At 47.3% G+C, this 6,320-nt stretch overlaps 1 long non-coding RNA gene across 1 annotated transcript; it reads right to left on the bottom strand.

Moving 5' to 3' along the window:
* Positions 1–851: 851 nt before the first annotated feature.
* On the bottom strand, positions 852–3,443 carry LOC103186135. The gene is made up of 4 exons (XR_006085172.1): positions 3,066–3,443; positions 2,048–2,169; positions 1,679–1,769; positions 852–907 (listed from the first exon to the last, which is right to left on the bottom strand). It is a non-coding gene; the product is annotated as an uncharacterized LOC103186135 (long non-coding RNA).
* Positions 3,444–6,320: the final 2,877 nt, after the last annotated feature.

The following is a 6,320-nucleotide window of genomic DNA, read 5'->3' as shown; positions in this document are numbered from 1 at the left end:
TGTGCACCATCTCCTTCAATGATTGCACACTTGAGTTTTGGAAGCTGTGCAACTGAAGTTTGTACATTTGACCTTGCTTCTGAAACACCGCCAAGTTGATGTTCTGTTGTGGCCAACAAGTCATTTAAAATGATGTAATTTAATTTAATCTCGAAGACGTGATAAGGCAGTATATCAAATGCAAGGATTATCATTATTATTTAATGCCATATCTGAGTTTATCAATTGTTTTTTGAAACTATACCTTAGCATTATAGAATACTCAAGGAGGCCATTTGATGCTTCAAGTCAGCTCTGGCATTTTATTAATAGCCAGTATGGTTTTCCAGTTACAATATGAAAATATTATAATATATCATAATATCTATATTTTTAACAGCATTTCCTCACTGTTTCTCCATTTTTCTTAATAATGCCTTATTTCCTAAGTATCTACCTACTTACCTTAACCATCTAGCCAACTATCCCAAACTCTACAACCTGTGTCCTCTCCCTATCAGGTTCGACAAGCCTATCAACCCCATCTTAGCTCCTCAGTCCCCGGGGGATCAAGTTCAAGATCTTCATTGTCACCTGCAAACCCTTCACATTCACTTCCCACTCTTCCTCCGCACTTCCTTCAATCCCACTGACCTGGATCCCATAATTACTCTGCTTTGTAGATATTGTATATGCCTGCAAACCAATTCAGAACTACATATTATGTACATAAACTACATAAACCAATTCTGTTACTCATACCAATTGATTTTCACCATCCAACCGTCCAAGACGCTATTCTATGTGAAGGCCTCTATATAAATACAAGTTGTTGTATTTTACAGATACTATTTCCATAAGTGTTTATCTTACTTGTTATTGTCCTCAGTACGTGCTGTGATTTTAATGATTGCTTTGTAACATGATTCTGAAATACAAAACATTTTGCAATTTGAAGTTTTCTCACCATTCATTCTAAGTATACATTAGAAAAGCATTCAAATATAGATTAAAGGTACTGGTATAATATATGGTACATATATAACTAGCGCTACATTATTATCCCTCCAAAGTGGAGTCCTGTAGCTCAGTGGTTAGAGCACTCGCTTTGCAAGTGAGAGACCTGAGTTCAATTCCAGGCAGGGTGAAACCTTGGGCAAGTTTCCTTACCCCACACGCCTAATAATAATCCCTCAAAAAAAAGCAATAATAAATTGGTCATTTTCAATCTACGACTGTTTGTGGGACATTGCTGTGCGCAATTGGCTGCCTCGTTCGCCCACATACAGTCAATTCACTTTACAATGTTCTGTGAAGCGCTTTGGGATGTCCTCCCGACGTGAAAAGCGCTATATCAAATGCAAGGATTATTATTATTATAAAGTGATATTTAAGAAATTTTCCAGTATCACATAGGACCAGCATTTTACTGTGAACATGAAGCCTGACACTAACAGTCAACTGACTTCTCTTCATCATGTTACTCACTGAATTTATATTAAGAGCACGTTAAATTGCAAGTGATATTTACAATATTTAGATCATTCAAAAAAGGACACTTCCTCTGAATCATTGACACACAATAATAAATTCTTTGTAGGATAATCACAGGAATCATTCCTTATTCTCATCTATTCAATAGGAAGATCCAAATGACTTTTTGTTCGTTTCCATATTAATACTGTACACTGACACTTACAGACAGCTCTCTCTGAAGTCTTTGTTCAATTACATCTATTAATTTGGTCTTGTGCAGACTCCCCATGGTCCAACTTTATTTCAGTCTTTTCCTGAAGCAATCAAAGAGCGCATGAAAAATCAGTGTTGCAGCATACAAACAGGGTAAAATGTCAGTGTTGAGTGACAAAACAGTGCAGCATACTTTAGCTGGATTATTTCTGTAGGGTCGGGGAATATCAATTCAATCTTTCAAGTTATATATTTGGATGACAACCCGCAATAGGATAGGTGTTGATGTTTTGTGGAGAGGAGCAGGCTTGATAAGCCCAATGATTTTTTTTTATATGACATGTTCTTAATCCAAAAGAGAAAGAAAGGCCAAACTTACACTTTTATACCATTTGAAATGTGAATAGTAACACAGAATCTTAAATTCCAGCTGAACTCCTCAGCTTAATATCTCATCGATCTATCACATGGCCATCAGCACGATCTCCCACAAACTGTATACTGAAAACGAAACCAAAATATTATTATGAAGCATAAAGTAGAAGCATTCTGAAGATATTAAGGGTAGTTAATACTTTGCAAAAGGTTATTTACATTATGAGTGTTCATCTTGACAGAGACTCACGCTACAACACATATTAATTGACAATGTAAATGAATGAATGATTAATAAAAACATTCAATTATTTACCTATCCTGACGAATGTAATCCTGCAAGTTGAATTGTGTTAGCATTTATAAATTGTTCCAAAACACGGTTTAGTGCAGATAAGACAAAGAAAACAATCCTGTTCATTAGAGCAATGCACAACAGCTTGCATAAATGTGTTAGTGTTGAGCCTTCTTAGCCAACAATTCATTTAAGTTTAAAACAATGATGGAAAATAAGGTCCATGGGGCGTTTACTGAGTAATATTGAATTTCAAAATTATTATTATAATAATAACAATAAACCTTGCATTTGATATAGCGTTTTTCACGTTGGGAGGACGTCCCAAAGCGCTTCACAGAACACACTGTAAAGTGAATTGACTGTATATTTGTGGGTGAACGCAGCAGCCAATTGCGCACAGCAATGTCCCACAAACAATCATAGATCAAAAATGAGCAATTTATTATTGTTTTAGCCAGTGGGTTTGCATTTAACATTTGCTGTTTACCTCTTAACAGGGGATATGTGGTGTCAAACTTCAGATACTATTTAAAATTGTAAATAAAAACTGGTGCTGGTGTTTGCCGCAAATGAATCGATGCAAATGATCACCTCGCAATTATTTAATTATTAGATATTGATCCCTTAATAGGGAGGGAGGGAGGGGGTGGGGGGGGGGGGGTGGATTTTGTACAAAATACAAACAATGCATACTATGTAGTATTTCTCAGTCATGTTAAAGTACCTGCAAATGTCATTTTCATAGGACAAACCCTGGCGAGGAGGCACAGGACCCCCTGATAAAGAGAGTCGTCGAGTCAGATCGATAGCTGTACAGTTGCACACGATTCTCCAGAGCTCCCTTTCTGCTCTCATACATCACTGGGAGACATGAAAACAGGATCCATTCCCAATCCCACGGGAAGCGGTGCCCTGGGCTCCGGCGACTGAAAGGGCTCCCCTTGTCTGTCAATGATCGCCAGTAATGATCTCCACACCTCTCGGGTTCCCATGGATTCTCAGCGGAGGTCCTGCACAACCCAACAACTCAGCTATCACGCGTTACGAATAAAAGCGCTCACAACACCGTACCAGCGATCGCACTGGAGGTGTTATCGCACTCACACACACAACGCACACTCACACACAACACACACTCACACACAACACACACACACAACACACACACCACACACACAACACTCACATAACACACACTCACACACAACACTCACACAACACACACAACACACTCACACAACACACACACAACACACACTCACACACACAACACTCACACAACACACACTCACACACAACACACATTCACATACACAACACTCACACAACACACACAGACACAAAAAACGAGGAAATTGCTCTACTTTATGTCACGCGCACATTTATAGGAATGTATAGGTTTGCCTTTGGGGTTGTGTGCAGTGCCAAGTGAAGTGTGGTCGTGGGGTTTTACCCTCACCTGGTGAAGTGTGTGTGTGTGTGAGTGTTGGGGGGATTCTACAGCTGAAAATAAACATTATTGACAATGTCCCTCTCCCACTCTTGAGTCTATCCGCTCAGCTCTCCCGGGGAGGGGTGTGTGTGTGTGGTGTGTGTGTGTGGGTGTGTGTGTGTGTGTGGGGGGGGGTGGTGTGTGTGTGGGGGGGATGTGTGTGTGTGGGGGGGGTGTGTGTGTGTGTGGGGGGTGGTGTGTGTGTGTGTGGGGGGGGTGGTGTGTGTGGGTGTGTGTGTGGGGGGGGGTGGGGGGTGTGTGTGTGGGGGGGGGGGTGTGTGTGTGGGTGTGTGTGTGGGGGGGTGTGTGGGTGTGTGTGTGTGTGGGGGGGGGTGTGGGGTGTGTGTGTGTGGGGTGTGTGTGGGGGGGTGTGTGTGTGGGTGTGTGTGTGTGTGGGGTGTGTGTGGTGGGGGGGTGTGGTGTGTGTGGTGTGGGGGTGTGTGTGGTGTGGGGGTGTGTGGTGTGGGTGTGTGTGTGTGGGGGGGGTGTGTGGGTGTGTGTGTGTGTGTGGGGGTGTGTGGGGGTGTGTGTGTGGGGGGTGTGTGTGTATGTGTGGGGTGTGCGTGTGTGGGGGGGAGTGTGTGTGTGTGGGGTGGGTGTGTGTGTGTGTGGGTGTGTGTGGGGGGTGTGGTTGTGTGGGCGCGTGTGATGTGGGTATGTGTGGGGTGTGTGTGTGTGGTGGGGGGGGTGTGTGTGGGGGGTGTGTGTGTGTGGGGTGTGGTGTGGTGTGTGTGTGTGTGTGTGTGTGTGTGGGTGTGTGTGTGGGGGGGGTGTGTGTGTGGTGTGTGTGTGTGTGTGTGGGGGGGGTGTGTGTGTGTGTGGGGGGGGTGGTATGGGGTGGGGGGGGGGGTGTGTGGGTGTGGTGTGTGGGGGTGGGTGTGGAGGTGTGGGGGTGTGTGTGTGTGGGTGTGGGGTGGGTGTGTGTGGGGTGTGGGTGTGTGTGTGTGGGGTGTGTGTGTGGGGGTGTGTGTGTGGGGGGGGTGTGTGTGGGGTGTGTGGGGGTGTGTGTGTGGGGGGTGTGTGTGGGGGTGTGGTGTGTGTGTGTGTGTGGGTGTGTGTGTGTGTGTGTGTGGGGTGTGTGTGGGGGTGTGTGTGGGTGTGTGTGTGGGGGGGGGGGTGTGGGGGGTGGTGGGGTGTTGGGGGGGTTTCGGTTCTTTCGCCTCCGCTGCCCACCAAACACAGTGCCCTCCGGGGCTCCGGAGCCCGAGTCCAGTGCCGCTGACACTCGGCTATTTCCTCTCATCGATACTTCTCCTCAGTGGGAACTCCATATACAGAGACTCGCAACGCAGTCCCAACGCGTTAAGACGCCTTTCCACTTCACCCCCACCCGCTCCCCCCCCCCCACCCGCTCCCCCCCCCACCCTCCACCCCTCCACCCCCACCCCCCCCACCCGCCGGGCGTTCACTTGCCCCTCGTCCCCTCCAGCGCAGTTAGTCTGGCGATGGCTTTACCTCAGTGTTTTCTGGGTGGATGTGGCGAGAGCCCTGCGCGGCCCCGACCGACTGTGGAGACGGGCTCAGTCCCCGGGAGGTCAGACCCCCCCCCCCCCCCCCACGGAGAGGGTGGGGGAAGGTGAGCCGAGAGGACCTCCCGCCGAGACACTGCAGCTCCAGAAACTCGACCTGGAACTCACACACCCAAACCCCCCCCCACCCCCCACCACAACAACAACAAGTTGCATCTATACAGGGCCCCTCAGGCAGGGCAGCACCCCAGAGCGCTTGCCAGCGGCGGAGTATGAGGGTGGGGGGGAGGTGGCCGTAGGCATGGTCCCAAGAGGAAGGTTTTCAGGCACCATCTGAAGATGTAGGAAGGAAGGAAGGAAGGAAGGAAGGGGCAAAGCGGAGGGGTACAGGAAGTGTTCCAGAGTTTCGCGGTGCAGTGGTTGAAAGCGTGGCCACCCGTGTTGGTGTGGAGAGCACGAGGGACACGCAGGAGGGTTGGCGCTAGTTGAGCAGAGGCAGCGAGTAGTGGGTTGGGGGGGTAAGCAGGTCGGAGGTAGGGAGGTGTCAGGGCACAAAGAGATTTGAAGAGGAGTGCGAGATTCTTGGAATGTATCCATTCGACACTCACCCATCTAATACTCACCCTCCAACCACTCACCCTCCAACCACTCACCTCCCCAACAAACCCCCCACTAATTGACCAAACACTCACCCATCCAACATTCAGTCACCCAATACTCATCCTCTAACCCTTGGATATTCCTTGGGTATCAGGGGATATGGAGCAAAGGCAGGTATTTGGAGTTGAGGTACAAGTCATAATCTAATAGAAAGGTGGAACAGGCTTGAGGGACTGAATGGCCTGCTCCTGTTCCTATGTTCCAACTACTCACCCAACACCCACCAAACATTCATTAGCCTCCACTGACAGCTCCAACCGCTTACCTATCAAATATTCACCTTCCAACTCCTAACCACCCAAGCATTCATCCTCCAACCACTCATTGACAGATCCAACCATTTATCTGCTCACTAATT

This window comes from Callorhinchus milii, unplaced genomic scaffold (assembly GCF_018977255.1).
Source record: "Callorhinchus milii isolate IMCB2004 unplaced genomic scaffold, IMCB_Cmil_1.0 Scaffold5, whole genome shotgun sequence".
Classification (NCBI taxonomy): Eukaryota; Metazoa; Chordata; class Chondrichthyes; order Chimaeriformes; family Callorhinchidae; genus Callorhinchus; species Callorhinchus milii.
The sequence above is the reverse complement of the archived record's forward strand: the minus strand, read 5'-3'. Positions and strand labels throughout refer to the sequence as shown.